The 21,036-nt window shown below is 39.2% G+C and overlaps 1 pseudogene; it reads right to left on the reverse strand.

Annotated features, from left to right (window-relative positions):
• Window positions 1–10,070: 10,070 nt before the first annotated feature.
• Window positions 10,071–10,163, reverse strand: LOC116878502 (annotated as a pseudogene).
• Window positions 10,164–21,036: the final 10,873 nt, after the last annotated feature.

Here is a 21,036-nt window from a genome sequence, read left to right on the forward strand (position 1 = left end):
AAAAGTAACAAGAGCCTTATTTTGTTCTGTACTGCTTAGACTTTATCTCATATAAGGTGTTCAATTGTAGCTATCCATTTTAAAGAAGATTTTGACAAAGTAGTGAGAATCTGCTACTGTGAATCCTCACAAGTTAATCAGAATATTTTTCCAGGAAGAAAGACTTTGAAACAGACCCCAGCATGTGAGGCTGATTAGTCTTTGCAGTCCCAGAGATTCAAAACTACGGCAAGTGGACAGAAGCTGTAGGTAGTGTTCAGCTGGGTATAATAGTTATAATCAGAACCATCTATTTGTTATGAAATTCTAAACTCCATGGCATCAAGCAGAAGCTGAGAAGTCCGGTATCAGTGATGAAGAGGAAGGAACATCCACATTAGCAGGAGAGAAGGGACAGACCACTTTCCAAAGCCATTCTCTGATTATTTTGTCACACACACAAATTTCACCACATCAGGGCCTTTTTACAAAACTTTTATCTGGCTCCATGTTTTCCACTGTGTCAATTATAAACTGATAGGCCTGGTTCTCAATGACTATCACAGTCATACACAGAGTGAACTCCTTTCCCCACAAATTCATTGTATACATCCCTGAAAGAATAAGGTCTCACGTCTCCACAACATACAAAAGTCTTGGGGTTGGTACTGTCAAAATGACAATAAGTCCTTTGAAGTTTGCTTTTCTAAACATAATATTTTTCAGTGTAAGTGTTCCTCTTACTGTAGGTATAGCATGAAGGGATACATATTGTTTTAAGATTGGGGACTCTTCATCTGCTACTCCCTTCCTACTATATCTTTTTACATGAAGTCAGTATCATTTACCATTTATTTAACAAATATGTATTGTTATATAAAGGCCCTATGCTAAGGACTGGGGTATAAAAATAAAACACGGTTCCATTTCTCATTGTGCTTAGACATAGTGAAAAGACAGAAAAGCAAGTCATTCTAATCCACCATGGCACACGCTAGAGCAGAGAGTAGATAAGACAACATGCCTGGGGTCAGAGCGGGTGAGGGGTGGCTCATAGAGGAAAGGGTCACTGATGATGATGGCAAAGTTGAAGTCCTTTCAGAGACATGAACAGATGCTTCATAGAGGCAAGTGAGGAAAGAGGTTTCTGCCCAAGAAAACGGTGAGCTTTTCCACAGATCTAAAAGAACAGGATGTGTTTGGAGTCTACAAGGAGTTTTGAACAGTTCCAGCTCGTTTGAGGTGGTGACAGAAGATGAGGGTGAGATAAACCTCAGGGTCCTGCCTGCAGTGATAAGGGATTCAGACCTCCAAATTCTCTTCCACCATGGCAGAGAATAGGACTCACCCAGAGGAAAATGAGTCTGAGAGGTGTGTTTGTTCCATTATTTTTTACTTAGAGTTTTGATGGTTTTAAGTGAAAAGAGGGGTGCATATGGCTTGGGATGGATCTCAATCCCAAGAGGTCAATGCCTGGCCTAAATCAGCTTCTCCTCTGGTGCCCCTGAGAAGCATGTGTGGCCTCTGGGTGTAGTCGTATTCCCAGGCTCTGTTCATCATCTTCCACTACAAGTCCAGAGGGACCTGACTCAGAGAGGCTATATGAAGAGAAAAATCATTCCGGACAAGGACACTCAAGGGACACATTGCTGCAAATTCCACGAATTGAAACAAATTCTGTCAGTTGTGGAGCAGTGGTGCATGGGAGCGCTCTGGCAGGCAGGAAGTTAGGTAGATCAGCACAGAGGCCGTGTACGGGCACAGCTGTGCTGGCTTGTGTCGCCTGCAAAGCAGTGACAAAGAAAACACTATTCCTTGTGTGGAAGAATGATCCCTGATTGCTTGGGGAATAGAGATAGAAGAACATGCAGCAGATATTTTAAGTTCTTGGCCTTTGAGGAATTATCTTGAGTGCTCTGTTTGGTTATTCTTGGGGAAATGCTAGCCCTGCAAGACAGGGTTGGAATATGCCTATCACTTAGGAAGACGGCAGCACATAAGATCTGTTTCCAAAGACTGGTCCTACACATCAGCTCCTTAGCTTTAAATTAATTTCTTTCTTTCTTTCTTTCTTTCTTTCTTTCTTTCTTTCTTTCTTTCTTTCTTTCTTTCTTTCTTTTTTATCTTTCTTTCTCCTCCATTCTCCTACTCTTTTCTTCCCTAGCATCAAAACTAGGAGAAAGGAAGAAGGTGAGGGGCACCTGCATGGCTCAGTCAGTTAAGCGTCTACCTTCGGCTCAGGTCATGATCTCAGGGTCCTGGGATCAAGCCCTGCATCAGGCTCCCTACTCAGCGGAGAGTCTGCTTCTCCCTGTCCCTCTGACCTTCCTCCATGCTTGTGCTCTCTCTCTCTCTTTCCCCATCTCGAAAAAAAAAAAAAAAAGAAAAGAAAAGAAAAAAAAGAAGAAGGTGAGAAAGGAAGAGCATGCTTTGGTTTATACAATAAGCTTCAGTGAAGTGATTCAGGCTTTTTGGAAACCAATTGCATTTCCAGTTGTGCTCCATGCTTTAACCAGCAAAAGAAAGTATAACCATATTCTTCTACATACCAATTGTATCTCCTCAGGGCCAGAGAGACAATGTGATCACCCCTGACACTGCATGCTCAAGTCTGCAAAGTCTGCATAAGAGAGGAGAGCCCAGAAGTGATTTCACCACCCAAAAGAATCATTGAGTTTGAGCATAATGTCTGCATATATGGTCCTTCTAAATAATAGTCACTGCACAAATTTTCATTAGAATATTTCCCTAAGTCAGTGTTTCTTCTCTCCTTGATTGCTCAAAGATGACTGACAGCACTTCAGTACTCTTATTTATAAGTTTTTATCCTGCCATCAGTGATATTTATCAGGTGAATAGTCATCAATGCATTCGGAGTAGTGAAGTGCTCTGTATAATTCCTTCATCCACCAAGGGTCTCCATTCCTCCCCCGATGTCTGCTCTTTTCAGCTGAAGATTATTTCCCTTCACAGTGTTTTCATAGGAAGTTAGAAACATGAGACAGAGATTTGTTTTCTCTTCATTGGCCCCAAACTTCTGGCTTATACCTTGCAAACTATCTAAAGATAGGCAGAGAAATTGACCTATTTATCTCGGGATTTTAGTGCTGTACCTGGTACATACTGTGTTCTTAATCAATGAAATGTTCTGAAGAACAGAACTGGGTCTTCTATCTCCAAATGGGGGATACACATCTTGGGAGTCTTACAATGAGTCGTATCCTTGGCAATCCCACCCCCTTGAGAGTAGGTGGAATCTGTGACCTGCTTCTAACCAAGAAAATATGGCAAAATTGATAGAATGTCATTCATGTGATTGTGCTACTTATATGGCAAAACAAAGGGATTTTCAGATGTACTTACGGCCCCAATCAGTTTGTTTTGGGTTAATCACAGGAAAGGTTGCCTTGGGTAGGCCTGATCTAACCTATGGAGCCCTTTAAAAGAAAGTTTAGGTCTTCCCTAAGCTCAGAGACTTGAAGCAACAGAGACTCAGTCTCCCCACTGGCCCTGAAAAAAGCAAACCATTTTGCTTTTGAGTTTGGGAGGGTAGCTTGCCTCAGATGAGATCACAGCTCAACCAACCCCTTGATCACAGGTTTGTGAGGCCTTGAGTAGAGGACACAGTGAAACTGTACCCAGACTCCTAACCCATGGAGACTATGAGGTAATAAATGGCTGCCTGAAGTACATCTTTATGTAGTCATAGAAAACTAATATGCTCAACGTAAATAAAATGACCCTTTATGGTTATTCCTGGTGTTCTTTGCAAATCTCAACTATTTGTGCTCCAGATTCTCCTTGTTATACTTTTGTAAAGTTTTATTTGTCCTTGGTATTTTACTTCCTTTTTATTACATCTGATTTTAAAATGTGTGCTCATTGGGGACTCTCTGACTCACTAGGTGGGGTGGATTCTTTAGGTCCCATGCCCCTTTCTTTCCTGCTAAAGTCAAAACCAGGAATACAAGCAAAGTTTAACCCTTGAAAGCTACACTTGTCAGTTCTTTTCTCCCTCTACAATCTTGTGGCATAGAATCAAGGAGTTTTTTTCTTCGAAACTTTGGAAAATTTATCACATATGGTTGTTGTGAGGACAAACCAAAGTAGAGCATTAGAATGCCCACTATCACTGAATATATAACAATTTATAAAGCTCCCTTGCAAACATAATTAAAGCCTCTAGATTAACTCATCAGGCAGGAGGTATTCTGTTTCTGTTCCTGGAGAAGTCCTTGATTTACAGATGAAGGAACTGAAGCCCTTAGGAATTAAGGATGTTTCCCAAGGTAATAACAGAGATAGATGAACCCAAGACAATCAACCCCAAACACCTTTTTATAATCCCTCACAACCCTAGCAAGTGTTTCTTACACCATTTTGTTCAAAGTCAAAGTCTACCCTCTAGTTACCTACACTGGCACCTGATAATGTAGAATCTGAGATACCACCTCAGATCCCAAGGATCTCTGGGAGGTGGAAACCAGCACTATGCATTTTGAACAAACTGCTGAAGCTATTTTCACTTCCTAAAGATGGAGACTCGCTGCTTTAGGATGACATGGCCATGTTCCCTCAAGTTTCCTTTAGCCTTCTAATTCACAAATAAATTCCTTCTTTGAATCAAAATTATGCCCAGAGTAGCCATTTCTTAGTTGTCTCCTCCATCCCCTGAGACATGTAGCTGTCAGGAAGTTGGGCCAGTAACAAGGTTATCTATGGCTATGGTAACTTTTGACACATGCCCAGGTGGTGAAAGCACTCTAACACTCAACTATCACCTCTGGAACAATATAAAAGTTCATATAAGAAGTGCATCTCCCATTGTTCTTGCTTAGGAACATGGCGGTGCAGTAAAGAATATTCTTCTAGGGGCTCCTGGGTGGCTCAGTGGGTTAAAGCCTCTGCCTTCGGCTCAGGTCACGATCCCAGGGTCCTGGGATCAAGCCCCACATCAGGGTCTCTGCTCAGCAGGAAGCCTGCTTCCTCCTCTCGCTCTGCCTGCCTCTCTGCTTACTTGTGATCTCTGTCTGTCAAATAAATAAGTAAAGTCTTCAAAAAAAAAAAAAAAAAAAGAATATTCCTCTAGGGAGGGCTTGGGAAAAGAGTTGGAGGAAACTAATGCCAAAGTACACATGCATCTCTTAGACATTACTCGGTAAGAATAACTACACCACACAGTGATGATAGAAGACATTCATCACCTCCTTTTAGTGAATAGTAAATGGAATCCAGAGTCAAAGGCAGGGATTCAGTGTCAGCTGCTATTTACCAACCAATCATTTTTCTTCTCACAACCTTACTTTCTCTGTCTTTAAAATATTGAGAACTGGCGTTTGCCCTGTTTACCTCATAGGATTGCTGTGAGGACAAACTAAAATAAAATGAAATAACATGAGTCTCAGTGCTATATAAACATAAAACAGTACCTACATGTGAAAAGGGACATGTACAGTTGACCCTTGAGCAAGAAGATTAAGGGGTTCTGAGCCCCCACAGAGTTGAAAATCCACATGTAACTTTTGACTCCCCCAAAACTTAACTACTAATAGCCTATTGTTGGCCCTTCCAATAACATAAACAGTTGATTAACACATAGTTTGTATGTTATATGTATTATATACTGTTTTCTTACTATAAAGCTAGAGAAAAGAAAATGTTGCTAAGAAAATCATAAGGAAGAGAGAACACATTTACACTACTGAACTGTATTTACTGAAAAAAATCCATGTATCAGTGGACCTGAACAGTTCAAATTTGTGTTGTTTAACAGCCAACTGTATTTTTCCAGGGCTTTATATACAAAGCTTGACATGGCTCAGACATAAACAAGGTACTAGAAGTCATTTCTGTTCATTGGTTGATTGAACATATGTTCCTTTATAATTGTGAAAAAATTACTCAGGAAGATTCTTCACTTGTGGCTAGTCCTAGAGAGTGAAATCCTAAAACAATATTCCATAATCCTGAGACAGCTGCATGGAAGAATGGGCCATAGGAGCCCAGCGCTGCTCTAAGCTTGAGTAAGAATACGGCTTGAAGAGGGTGGAGGGAATGCAGTGTCCATAGGGTTGGGAAGAAAGCTCGGAGGGACAGGGAAGGGAGGGAAATAGGGAATGCTAGAATTCTGGGGAAGAGGGTGCCACAGAAAGCATATTTATTTTTTCAGTCACTCACTGCACTCAATAAACATTTATGGAACAACTCCCATGTTCCAGGTGTTGAGTGAGATGCTGGGGATATTAAGATGAAAACATGGTTCCCAGCCTCAAGGAAATGTCTGGGGCAAGGAGACTAATTAATCCCAGATATTTAATATAGAGCATGGTAGGTGCTGGGATAGAAATAAATACAGAGTGCTATAAGCAAGTACTAGAGTTGCTTAACTCAGTTTGGGAAACAAAGAATGTTTCTCAGAAGAAATGATACCTAAAAGTAATATTGAAGGACAGGTAAGATTTATCTAGGAGGAGAATGAGGTAAGAGTGAACCAGGAATAAGAGCAAAGAGTAAAAGCATAACCCAGAATGAGAGATAAAAGGGCCATTTTTGGATAATGCAGGATGTGTGAAAGAAGGTGGAGCTCGACCAAGTTATACCCAAATCTTACTGTAAATGACCTTATACAACCTGCCAAAGAGTTGAAATTTTATCCTAGAGGCTTTGGGAGCCATTGAAAAAGTCCAAGTGCGAGAGTGACATCATCAAATCTGCTACAGGGTTAATTGCTTAACTAAATTACTTAACTAAAAATTATTTGAAGATTCTGCCCACTAATAAAGGTTTATATTACACAAACTTGGGTAGTCTGTAACCCACAAAAATGTGGAAAAATGGGTTCATAGCAAGCTCGGAGGCAGAAAGTCAAAGGTTTGTACGGCTCAACCATGATGTGCATCATAATTCTAATTAAAGTTACCCATTGGGAGAGCATCTGCTGCTGTCTGAACCCTCCCACCTTTAAAAGCACTAAAGGCCTTACTATTTGAATAGTAAGTGAATAAGAATTTGTATGTTTGAGCTTACAGTAGTGTTTCTAGGTGGAAGGTTTCATTGTAATGGAATGTGGGGAATGGGTCATACCCTCAAGCATAATGGTGCTAAGTGGCATTATGCAGTATCTGTCAGTGGGCTACCAGTGTCCTGTAAATTTGATCTGTGATTGCTTTGAAAACAACCCATGCAAAATGTTTTGAATGAGAGCTATGAAAACAAGCAAACAAATTTTCTCCAATGAGATAGCTGGAGAACACATTTGCTATAAAACAAGAATACAATAGAAAGGATTTTAGAGTTATATTTCTAGTAGACACCTTAACATTAAGAGAATTAATATTGAAAAGCCAAGGAGGCCCTTCCAGGAATTTGAGCAAGTACTCACAGTGAGAAAAATTCAACTGAAGCCAAGTAGTTTTAGAATTATGATAATTTCATGTTTCCATCCACAGCCTTAACTTTTCCTCTGAGCATCTACCCTAGACATTTCCATCACACTGTGCCCCATAAACACATCAAGCTTAGACTCCAACATTGATTGTATGATCTCCCTGCATCAATTCCTTTATATTAATTGGTTGTACCATCATCAAGACAGTAACCCAACCCAGAAACTCTGCAGTTATTCTAAAATATTTCTTCCTTTTAATATTCCAAATCTAGTCACCAGTCCTATTGATTCTAAATTCTAACAATATTTCAAATCTATTACCTCTTCCTTTCTTGGGGTCCCTGTCTCAGATGAGGTTCTTAACCCTGTCACCTACAGAACTGAATGTGTTAGTCAACTAAGTGATCACTCTGTCCACACTCTCTCTCTCTAGTTATCTACCTCATTGCCACCAAAAATGACCTTTAAGAATGAAAATTTATTCATATCACTTTTCACTCTTAAAACCATTTAGCCGCTCTCCATCACATGAGCATGTCATATAACTAGAGTGATCATTTGTCCTTCTTTACCCAATAATGGCTACTGTCCTATTATAATTATAAATAAGTCCCTTTCGCTATCAAAAGTGCCCCCAGTTTAGACAATGAATTACTAAGTAACTTTGTTAGTGATGTTCTTCATTATCTAGTTTCCTCCCACTTCCTTTACTATCTGTCTAGGGAACACCTTCTTATTATCCCAAGTCATCTGCTTCACTAACACTACCTGTTCTCAGACAGCTGCTCACACTGGTCTTAGAGCTTCCTTTGCCTTTGCCTGTAGTTCTGTTATTGTAATGGATAACTTGCATGGCTTATGATAGGAGTAGTGAGGCAGAGACCAGGCCCCAGTTGTCTCTGCAACATTAGAACCTAACAGAAGATCAGACATACAAGTGTATCTCATTAGCTGAATCAAACATTGATTTGGCAGCTCACAAGACTGTACTTCCTAGCCTATCAAATTGGTCACATATGTCAATTTACAAAATAAATGATGAAAATATATTTTATAAATATCACCTTTATTTTTATATGTTTAACACTTAAGACTAACCTGACATCATGCAATCTATCATATCTATTAATAGCTACCAATAACAGTAAAAATAATGACAAGAATTATTCTTTAAAACAATTTTTAGGAAATATAATGGCATTTTTGATGTTCAATTAAAAATCGATTCTCTTAAGAGATGATCAATCTTCATTCAGGTCAGACACTGTATTTTTCCTGTATCCTATAAGGTGTCTCACACATTGTCAACAACCCATGGAGTGTAAAACAGCAGTGATAATTAGGCTTTTATATTTGTGCTCATTAACCAGAACAAAGGGTGCACATGCTACTAAAGCACAATGACTTTTTCATTTGAATATTTACAGTCCTGACAACTTGAAAAGCATATTATGTAGTGTTAATCAAATGAAGAGTTTCACAGTCTTCTCACAGGCAAAGGATACAAATTTTAGGTACAAATTAGAACCCATAAGCATTTGACCTTGAAAGGAGAGAAAAAAAATGCCATATAAATCAAGGTTACCTGAATATGTGAGCCAACTCACAGCACCTATTTTGTTAAAATCTTAATTTTTGTGAATATTAAGTCTGAGAAGGAGCCAGAGTAATTACACTAATCTGTAGGATTTGAGGTTAGGTGGTCCCTAACTTAGCCTTTGCTTTCCCCTTCCCTTCCATTAGCATCCCTTGCAATCACCAAAGAGGTGATTAGATATGTTGATAGTGCATATCTGGGGGGAAGGTAAGATCCTAAGACAACAGCCAGTTTTTTGGGGTTTAGCAACTAAGACGTGGGCCCCCTCACTGGATAGGATAAATGGGGGGGACTATTTGGGAGAAGTTGAGAGCTTTGTATGGAAACACACTGAGCTCTTAAGACTAAGGAGACATTTAAGGGAAGTTATCTACTGGGCAGAGGTCTGTGAAAGCCTAGGAATCAGAGTGAAGCTGGGCTTCACTATTCTTAACTGAAACCTTGGAAGTTGTTACAATCCCCCAAGAGGAGGAATTGAGAAGGGGCAAAATCCCAGGATAGAAACCTGGGGAATGCCACATTATAGGAAGAGGAACTGGCAAAGGATACTGAGACTGGGTTGGCAAAGTGGTGGAAGGAAAATCAAAGAAAGTGTGAAATATCAAAAGATGACAAAAAGAATATTTTAAATAGCAGATATACTTATGAATACAAATATTTCAGAGAAGTCGAACATGATAAAGACCTGGAAGTGACCATTAGGTACTGAAACAGAATAGTCATAGATGACGTTGCCAAAACTAGTTTCCATGAAGATGGAGAATGGCCATCCAATTACAGTGGCTTGAAGAATGAGTAAAAGTGAAGCAGGAAACAGTGACACTTCAGCAAAGCTGGACAGTAAAGGGAAAGGAAGAGCCTAAGCTGCCAGCCGTGTCAACCTAGAAGCCAGATCCAGGAAGGGTTTCTTTTGTTAAGATAGAAATATTGAATGTAATTAGGTGTCATGGCTAAGATTCCTTTAAAGAGGGAAATAATAACATAGAATGAAGAAAGTGGATGATTAATAGACTAGATCCTAAGAAGGTGAAACTGGATGAGATCCAGCGGAAAATAGGGAAGATAAACCTTGAAGGGGGCCGGGGGCTCATTGTGCCACAGTGAGAACAAATTTGCATGTCATCCTTGCTCAGAGGCCATGCTAATCTTCTCTGTAACATTCCAGTTTCTGTATATGTGCTGCCAAAGGGTGTGGCTCACAGTGAGAACAAAGAAGGGGGAATCAGGAATGCCAATGAAGTTAAGCACAGAGCTATAGGAAGTTGTGAGAATTCCCATTATATTGTTCTCTACCTGTTTTTTTCTTAGTACAATAAGAGTCAAAGTTGTTTGCTGAGAATAGAGATTAGGTCATAGCATGGTTGGTTTGAAGAAAAATTAGATTAAAAAAATAGCTTGAGCAGAGAAAGAAAAGAACCAGTTAGGAAACAGGAGGATCACCAGGTAGTCCAGGGAACCGAGCCTTGGTTCGAGAGAGTGGATGTATGAATTAACAGAGGCACCAAAATGTGGGTTCTCAAGTCCCCTCCAGAGGGTCTCCTTGGCGGGGGCGGGGGGGGGTGGCACTGAGAAATCAGGACCAACTTCAAACCAGGCATTGTAGAGCCAGTGTCATGGAAGGGGACGGAGTCCAGGGAAAAAATTGCAACTATTTCATTTGTTCCCTCTCACATCGCTACAGAAAAGCTATTCCTGCCCTTGTTTTACAGAAGGTGAAACCATCCCTCATGGAGGCTTATCTTTGTTCCTTCTTAGCCCATCTGCACATCTGCACGGGCTGAGTTAAGAGTCAGCTAGACCTTCAGAATCAAAGCCACTGCTCACTCCCTACACCGTACTGCCTCTCTGGGAGCTACACACTCCTGACCCCAGCAGAAGGAAGGGGTTAAGAACTTTGTCCCACTCCCATTCTGGGACAACTCTGTTCCCTCCATTTTGTAACATAAATCCAGGTTACACACACGAGGCATTTTAACCCCCAGAAGGAAAGCACTTTGCTAATTTAGAGGATATAAAAATGGTGTACCAAACTGCTCAGAGCAATGTTCACATAGTGATAAGCTCATTTACGAAACAGGATTATTAAAACCCAATCTCGGTTTTTTGGTTCTAACTGGTTTTCATTTGCCTTAGCAGCAGATGCTCTATGCTAGGAAAAATGAGAAACGATCTTCAGTGGGGACAGTGGGGCGCTGTAAGGCCTTCCAGCAGAAGCTGTAAACCAGAATTACACGCTCTTCCAAACACAGATTTCATTCCCTCGGCCCTTTGGTGGTGGTTTATGTCATTGCACTGAAGCTATCCTCAAAACACTGGGAAGTAGGCAAAATGGTGTTTTATGATGAGGTATGCAATTGTAGCCTAAGAATTTAAAATGTTTTAACAAGATTGTTTCAGTCCTCACTTGATGGATAGGGCCCTCAACAATGAACGGTGGCAGACAGCTCCTTGCTTTTTTACTTTTGAGCTCTTGCTAAAAATCCTCAGTAGCCCTTAGAGCTCAGAGAGCTTGACCAGCTCCAAAGCCTACTCAGTTTTGAATATTGAACGATTTGGAAGAGTGGGTCCATGTAAATCCAATAAACACATTAATTTTTTTAAGGGAAATTTTCAGGGCCCCCAAATATGGCGTGATCTCCGGAGCACCAGGAGAAATGAGACCAGAAGCTGGTGCCCTAGCTTTGTCCTGAGTGCTCCTCTTGGAGTTTCCATCTCGTGGTCTCCCTTCCTCTCTGCTGAGGAAAGACAGCTGGTCAGAGGCCCCGATGATGAACCTGGCACAACCCTCCCAAGGGCATGAACACCCAGAAGAAAGGCAGCCCCAGACAGAGGCCAATGAGGCAATCGTGGTCAGAGCAGGCTCAAGAAATGGGAAGTACTCGATTCCACTTGGTCTCTTGCCAAATCTACAGGGAAGCCTCATTTTGTAGGAAATAAGTTACCTCTAGCTTGTCCCTGTGATAAATGTTGGATACAGAATTTATCAGCCAAATTACTCCTAAATGCTTTTTATATCATTAAACAATAAAAGCATTCATTGAAAGTGTAGTCAAATATATATCTTATACACACACACATTATTTAAATATATATATTTATATACATTTAATATATATTAAATATATATTTTATATATTAAATATGAATATAAATATAAATATAAAATATGTATATCTTATACACATTATTTAGATATATATATTTATATATATATTTAACATATATATATTTAAAGGCTATGGGTAACGAATCCATCAATTTTATTGGAATAATCTTTAAAGCTCTTAAGTTACAAGTTTTGGGCTTGTTTTGTTTTTTCCTCGTATAGAAACTTAGGAAACTGCTACAGTCTTTACAATGTAAGATTAAAAGAATTAGCCTCCGTTCTTGTTGGAACTTTGGACCCTGATAACATTGTTAGGGTGGGCACTATTGTCTCCTGTATAGCATCTGATTATTTTACCTTAAGTATGTACAACAGGCACCATTAATGAGACCATTATGGAACATGAATGTATGAACAACTCCATCCCATATCATCAGATTTTAAAATGGCTCAGACTCGGGGTGCTTGGGTAGTTCAGCCGGTTAAGCATTGACTCTTGATTTCGGTTCAGTTCACAATCTCAGGGTCATGAGATTGAACCCCACATCAGGCTTCCCTCTCAGCAGAGAGTCTGCTTCTCTCCCTCTCTCTCTGACTTCTCCCTACTTGCTCTCTCCCTCAAATAAATAAATCCTTAAAAAAAAAATTTCTCAAACTTACTAATGTCTGTAGAGGAATCTGTGTCATCTAAGTGTTGTCTTTAAGGGATGCCTGGGTGGCTCAGTCAGTTAAGCTGCGGCCTTCGGCTCAGGTCATGATCCCAGGGTCCTGGTATCTAGTCCTGCATTAGGCTCCTTGCTTGGCAGGGAGCCTGCTTCTCTCTCTGCCTCTGCCTGCCACTCTGCCTACTTGTGCTCTCTCTCTTTTTGACAAATAAATAAATAAAATCTTAAAAAAAAAAGTCTTTAATTTTTGTTCTTTTTCCACTGGTCTGTTATAACTAATTAAAATGTTTTCCATTGCTGTATTTCTAGTTGGCACATGGGATTACATCTTAAAACGTTTGTTAGACAACAAGAAGTTCTTTGATAAGAAAACAGTATCTCCTATTAACTTATATGGTGGGGTAAGCTGACATTATGTGCCATTTAATATGATGTGATGTGAGATGAGATACCCAGCACCAGGAATAACTGTTTCTGAAAATCTTCATTCTGAATGCAGTCAAGACCTGATACTTGTGCACTTCAAATGTGACTAGTTCAAACTGAGATGTGGTTACAAGTATAAAATACACACCAGATTTCAAAGACTTAGAATAAAAATAAAAAGTAAAATTGCTCAATAATAATTATTATGTCAATTACATGTTAAAATGATTAGATTTCGACTCTATTGAGTTAAATATAAGACATACTATTAATTCCACCTCTTCCTTTTTACATATTTCATATGCCCACTAGCATATTTAAGATCACAAATGTGGCTCTCATTTTGGGCTCGCATTACACTTGTACACGAGAGGACTGCCTTATATTCAACTTGTAGTTTATAGAAAATACAGGAGAAAGACGTTAAAGGGCTCCAAGTGGAAAACGATTAGCCAAATCTAAGCTGGGAGAGATACTACAGTAGACCTCCAGAGAGCGTGGGTCGCAGACTACTGCTGGTCTGCACAACCATTTGTTAACAGGCTACAAAAAGACCAGGAGCTTGCACAAGAGTCTACATCAACTATGTCACATCCTACACAGGTTGTGCACAGTTCAGATGACATCACTTTCATAGCAAAACTTAGCCAACAAAGAAAACTTATCCCTTCATATTGGGAGAAGGAGAGGGCAACTATGAAAGACATTTTGGGACAACTGGGAAAATATTAATATGTGCTGGGGCAAAAAGCAGATTAATTGTGTCTTCTCACTTCAGGCTATTCTTTTGAACTCTCTGAGGCAGGGTTTGAGAGAAAAGTCAGTGAACTTTTCCTGGGTTGGATTCTAGACTCAAAGATGATGAACCATCTGACAAGATCTTACCTTGTTATTGGCCCATGCAGTCCAAAAGTAGAAGCAGATCAAAGTCTACTTAATTTACAGTGGAATCACATTGCCCAAGAGACCCCAAGTTGGCCAGCAATGCTATGTTTCTGCTAAGACCCTAAAGCAATGCCTAGACTCTGAACCTATGTCAACAGAAAATGGGTCACCAAAAATAAAAACACTAAGGGGAACATCTTCTGGATTATTCATCTCAGATGACCAAACAGGGTAATGAACAAGAGAGATCCTGCCTGAGTTCAGAACCAAAAAGAGTAAGATAGTCAAAAGATGGAGTTTCCATCCTTTGCAGGTCAGAAGTCCTTGCTAATTTTGTATCATGAGCTATCAGATGGAGCAGTGACCCTGTTTGTTGTTTTCCATACTCCCTCTTTCCAATATGGAAGGTGTTTTTTTTTTAACCTTTACTGTGAAAAACTTTAAACATACCCAAAAGTTAAAAAAAAAATCATATAATGAACACTTTATTACTCAATTCAACAATCATCAACATTTTGCTAATCTCCTTTCATCTCTTCCCTCATTTTCTTCACTGCAGTATTTTAAAGCCAATACCAAAGATCATGTTATGTCATGAATAAATTAAGTGGGAGTTTTAAACTTTTTTATTATACTGATCTATTTTTTCTGTAACCATCATATAGTGAATAATTTGCAGTGATGAAACTTTTCATTTAACACATGCAACCAGACCATTAGAAGCTACATGACATGTGCATAAGACAAAGAGGTCCTGGACAGTATATGTGACCACAATAATCACCTTATTATGCACCTTTGGTTGTCTCCTACTGGTGAAGAACTGATTACATTTCCAATCGTATGGAGTGAGGGACCTTCGATGGTGTATATTCACATGTGAAAATGATATGAACACCAAAGAGATCTTTTTGGGTTTCAATCTCCCATATTTCTTTGGTAAGAAACATCTTTCCAAGTCAAATATAAAACTCAGCTGATTCAAAAACTAATAATGCCTTGTGCTTGTTTCATGCTTTAAGATGTACTTTCCCATGAGAAAACTTTTTTTCTTTAGGATGAAATAGATTCTGAATAAATCAAAGGCACAAAAATCTAAATCTAAAAACGAGTCACTCATTGTAGGATCTGAGCCAAATAAGGTGAACTTTCTCTTTGTCAAACTGGCGAGAAAAAAAAAAAAAATCTTGATTTGCATTACCCTCAAAAAATTTACATGAAAATGGAGGTGTTGGAGGAGGTGTGTGTGAAAGACTCCTGTTAAGAGGTGGAGGAAGGAGGGCCGATGTTGCTGGAAGTAACAGCTAAAGTCATACAGTGTGTTCCTCAGTGCATTGCCACTCCGATAGCCAAGCTTCTTTTGGCAGCGGGCTTCAGAGGCTACACATTGTCAGTCAGAATACTGAGGGTGCTAAGATCTCATACAATGTAAAAATTCCCTTTACTGGCTGCTGGGAAGCAGTGAATATTCCAAAGGTTTCTTCTGGGTTGAGACTTCTAGGTTTCCTGGCTTCTTAGTGACACAGCACAACTCTTGTCAGGGGTGCAAAAGTCTAAAATAGGTCACCCTCCTCTCTGTAAAGAGGTTTAGTTCATATCAGGTTAAAAAATAATGCTTAATCATTCTAAAACAGCCTCCAGGAGAAATGGCAGTGACATTGAAAAGATGTCATAGGATATTTTAAGGAGATAAAAGTGGATTTTCTTTTAAGAACTTCTTTGAGATCATTATTTTCTGGCTGAATATTTGTTTGGGTTTCTTTTACTATATTAATTTTTATATTACATTTTTAAAAACTTTTAGTTAAAATAAGGTTACCTAATTTGTTATCTATGTGAAACAAGTTAGTTTGTCATTGTGGCCCTCTATTAAATCATGACACTGAAAGTGTACCTCAGTAGCATAAGAAAAATAAAAGGATTAATTGTGCAAATAGACCATGGCTGGCCCACGTAGAACAACAGAACTTTGACCCACAACTTCTGCAGCAATAGGCCCAGACCATCAGAATTGATCAGACAGCTGGCTTCCCTAGTATGTGCCCTTGCTTCCACTCAGAGGCAACCAGAAAAAGGCAAGTATACACGCCAAACCAATCTCAGAAGAGGCCCTAGTATGCCCACCTCCAGCTTCCCGAGCCAATTCCCTCCACCCAGGGCATACCTGAGCCTTCCTTTTTTTTCCCACTATGAAGCTCTTTGCTTTATATAAAATATATACAAATATATAATTTATATATAAATATATATACATATAAATATATATAAATATATAAAATTTATATAAAATATATAAATCTTTTTCCCACTATAAAGCTCTGCCTGCCTTTAAGTCTCTGCCAGACACAAGTGATAGTGGCCAACTTTCTTTCTATAGCAAGCCCTAGATAAATAGTCTGCATTTGTTCCTGTAGGGATGGTCTTTGCTTATTCCCATAGTTTCCTGAAGGTGTCACTAAAACTGTATGCTCCGTCCTCTGCTGCAAACTCCAGTGTCTGACCAGATGCGCTGCCCACAGAATCTCCTTGACATTTGCTGCTAGCAGCTTGCGGAGGTCTTGCCAAATTAGTAAATCAGCAGCGGGTCTCATCCCCACTCCCTTTGCCTTGAGATCCTTGGCTCTTTATCCTCAGTTTGGTAATAAGGCTTTATTATTGATTATCATTTGTTTGGATCCTAAGTGTCACAAGGTTGCTCCTTTTCATTCTGGTTTTGCTCTTTTGTGCTACTGTTTTGTGTTGAGCCATTTAAAAGTATTGTTCATTATGAGAAGTAGAATCACACCAGCAACACATAGGCAGAGACCTTATAAACCTATTGTTCCAGCCAGCCCCACAGACTGGTGAGTTTGTAGTTCTCACAGAATCCATGTCCACTTGGACAAACTTTGCTATGGGTCATCAGTAAAGCCAGATGAGGCTCTTCCCCCCTCTCATTTTTATCGAGCTTGGCTTGGATCCAAAGAGAACATTCTCTCTGGTTTTCCTTCTGTCAGTTGGAGTGGGGCAGGATGGCAAGGTAGGGCAGGTACCAGTTGTCAGGTCTGTGCTCACAGCAGCCAACCATTAGGTTGGGTCCCTGAAACTGGAAGTGAGCAAGAATTACAAGCATTACATTTCTACTTCCGATGGCTGACTCTCGTGGGTGTCTCAGCCTAAAACCTCTCCCCTACATGTAAAAACCCCTGCTTCTTCTGTGTACCCTCCTTACAATATAATTTTATAATATAAACTCTTAAAATATAAATTCCTGTACGTATCTTTCTAAATGGCATAGCTTCATCAGGGATGACTTGGGTCTTCCACGGTCACTCTGGGAAATGTTTGCTTTGAATGAAATTGGTCTTTTGAGAAGTGTCTTAGGACAGAACAGGAGTAAGATTGCACAAGTTCGGGTCACCTGGGTGGCTCAGTGGGCTAAAGCCTCTGCCTTCGGCTCAGGTCATGATCTCAGGGTCCTGGGATTGAGCCCAACATTGGGCTCTCTGCTCAGCAGGGAGCTTGCTTCTCTCTCTCTCTCTCTCTCTCTCTCTCTCTGCCTGCCTCTCTGCCTACTTGTGATCTCTGTCTGTCAAATAAATAAATAAAATCTTTAAAAAAAATTGCGCAAGTTCAATGGGTGACATCTTATGACTGATATGTAGACTCCAAAGGAAATTCTGATGTAAACCTCGTCTCAATTAAAGATTCTTTGGCCAAAGAAAATGAGCCAACTGACAGACTGAAGCAAGAGCAAACTAGACTTCTTTTCTTAGTGGATATTCTCCTTTCTGTCATCCTGTTGCCTCCCTACATCCAGTTGTCCTTCCAATCCTTATCCATCTGATCTCGCTGTTCTTCCCTTGTCCAGAGCTGTTCTCTTTTCCCTAAAGCCTAATACCCTCAAATACTGGTTGCCTCCAAAGATGGATTCCACCCATGAGGCAAGTATTCAGGCACCTGTAATTGAAACCTTGGACTCTAGCTGAAACAAGAGCTATTAATAAGGATTCCCATACACCAAGACAAGACCAACAGCAGCTACAAGTAAACTTTGGAGCTACTGTGTGTTCAGTTCCAGACCATTGCAATAACAGCACCCAAGGCATTGATAGTAAGTCAAATCAATTTTTTGGTTTCCCAGTATACATAAAAGTTATGTTTACACTGTACTGTAGCCTATTAATTGTGCAATAGCATTATGTCTGAGAAACAAGGTATAACCTTAATTTAAAAATACTTAATTGCTAAAAAAAAAGCCAACTACCATAGAAACATTCAGTGAGTCATAAGAACTGATCATAGATCACCAAAATGGACATAATAATAATGAAAAGTTTAAAATGTTGTGAGAATTACCAAAATGTGACACAGATACCAAGTAAGCAAATGCTCTTGGAAAAATGGCACCAAAAAAGTTTTGCTCAATATAGGGTTGTCACAAACCATGAATTTGTAAAAAAACCAAAAAAACAAAACAAAACAAAACCCCAAAAAACAAAAACCAAAACAAAACAAAATGGTATCTGCAAAGCACAATGAAGCACAAAAATCACCGTGTGTCTGTGTTCATGGAATTCAGAATCCTTCTGGGTAGCCTTGGGTTATCTGACCTATATTAACTTGTACACATATTGGTTGGAATCTCCTATCAAATGCTAGATGACAAAGCTGATTAGGTTCACCTGGAAAAGGACCTAAAGGAGCCTTCTTGATTTTCTTTTAGTTCTAGTGTTATATTTGTTTCAGGGATGTAATAAAGTGATTCAACAATTCCATATATTACTCAGTGCTCATCAAGATAAGTGTACTGTTAATCCCCTTCACCTATTTCACCCATCCCCCACCAACCACCTCCCTTCTTGTAACCATCTGTTTGTTCTCTATATTTATGAGTCTGTTTTTTGGTTTGTCTCTTTCTCTCTTTCTTTCTTTTTTTTTTTTTCTTTGTTGCTTTGCTTTCTTTCTTAAATTCCAGGATGAGTAAAATAATATGGTAGTTGTCTTTCTCTGACTGGCTAATTTTTCTTAACATTATACACTCTAGCTTCATCCATGTTGTTGGAAATGGCAAGAGTTTATTCTTTTTTATTGTTGAGTAATATTCCATTATATATATGCCCCCCATTCATCAACTGATGGGCATTTGAGCTGATTCCAAAATTTGGCTATTGTGAATAATGCTGCTATAAAAATGTGAGTGCATACATTCCTTTGAATTAATGTTTTCAGATACTTTGTGTAAATGGCCAGTAGTGTGATTGCTGGATCATAGGATCATTTTATTTTTAATTTGTTGAGGAACCTCCACACTGTTTTCCACAGTGGCTGCAGCAGTTTGGATTCCTATCAACTCCACATCCTGCTAACACCAGTTGTTTCTTGTGTTTTTGATTTTAGCCATTCTGACAGGTGTGAGGTGATATTTCTTTCCAGAATATACCCAAGAGTCAAAAAGGGGCCTGAAAAGTAGGACAAAATCTCCTAAACTACATCCAGAAGGTTTTGAATACAAATCAGTTGTATTATAATTTTCTCTGCAAATGAAGAAATGATAGAACAATAAGAGATTTTTATAACAGACCAGGCAATACTTTCTCTTTAATTAATTAATTAATTTTAGAGCGAGAACACATGTAGGAGCCAGCAGTGTGGCAGAGGGAGAGGTTGAGAAATATTCAAGCAGATACTCTGCTGAGTGCGGAGCCCTACACGGGACTGAATCCCAGGATCCTGAGATCATGATCTGAGCCAAAATCAAGAGTTGGATACTCAACCAATGAGTGACCCAGAGGCCCCTTAGGCAATATTTTCTAACATTTGAAAGTTAAAGAAGGTGCCATTATAATAGCAATTCTTTCATCTCATTTTGCCAGTGCAGTTAAACCTGAAATTAGAGACCTAATTCAAAAACAGAAATCAGCCTTTGCCTGAATTATAACACCCATACGGCATCTTAAGAGTTTTCTCATGAGGTTAGACAGGACCCCAAATAGACTTATGACCTTACAGATCAAACAATTATGTGACCCATTTCCCAATTTACCACCTTTTGAAAAGAACATGTGTAAATATTATAAACAGAAGGAACACTGGATTAATATTGCTTTTTTTTTTTTTTTTTTTTTTTTTTTTTTTACAAAAGAGAAACCAAAATACAGAAATATCCCACAATTCAGATCAATGATGGTGCTCTTAGGGAGGAAAACAAACCCAATATTCTGCCTTATGCTTGAACACTTAAGGCCAGTTAATTTTAAATATAGAAAGTTGCCCTCATCAATTTCTGATAGATACAAGCAATATCCATTCTACAGTAAACACCGCTAACTGCTCAATCTCTGAATTCTTCTCAGAGAAAACATACAGCAACAATGATAAGTATTTCAAATAACCCACATATTTTCCCAATCTCCTAACTGTTAACTGTAACCCTTGGACACTTAACTAAAAATATTTCTTCTATGATACCACTTTTGCAAATCAAATAAGGACTTACTTTGCAAATGGGATTGTACAAATGCACAGCACAGAAACTGTTCCTTGTGGTTCCAAAGCACTCCTATAGTCAAAATCAAATTGTATCTGCCCTGGATATAAATTTCCTCCTTTTTTGCTGTATTTGATGCAGATTCAGATCTTGGTATCAGACTTGACACTCAGTGGGCTAAAATTCCAATGGCATAGGAAAAATAATTTGATCAGAGCCTAGTGAAGTTCACATAGACCCTACTGTTATCTCAACTTTCCCAATATCCTTTGAAGCCAAAAACAAAGGAAGGGCTCAAGCCTATGTTTGAGAGACTTCTATGCAAAGGTCTTCTCAGACCCTGTAGTAGGTCTGCAACACTTCTATTCCACCATTAAATAAGCCAAATAGATGAAGATCTCAGGTTTTTCCTAGATCTCAAGGCCATCAGCAAAATTGTTATCACTTACTTCCCTGGAGTACCTAACCCAAACACCATCTTGTTATTGATTCTGCTTCAGGCCACTTACTTCACTGTAATGG

Source organism: Lontra canadensis, unplaced genomic scaffold (genome assembly GCF_010015895.1).
Source record: "Lontra canadensis isolate GAN:19392208 unplaced genomic scaffold, GSC_riverotter_1.0 scaffold57, whole genome shotgun sequence".
NCBI classification, from domain to species: Eukaryota; Metazoa; Chordata; class Mammalia; order Carnivora; family Mustelidae; genus Lontra; species Lontra canadensis.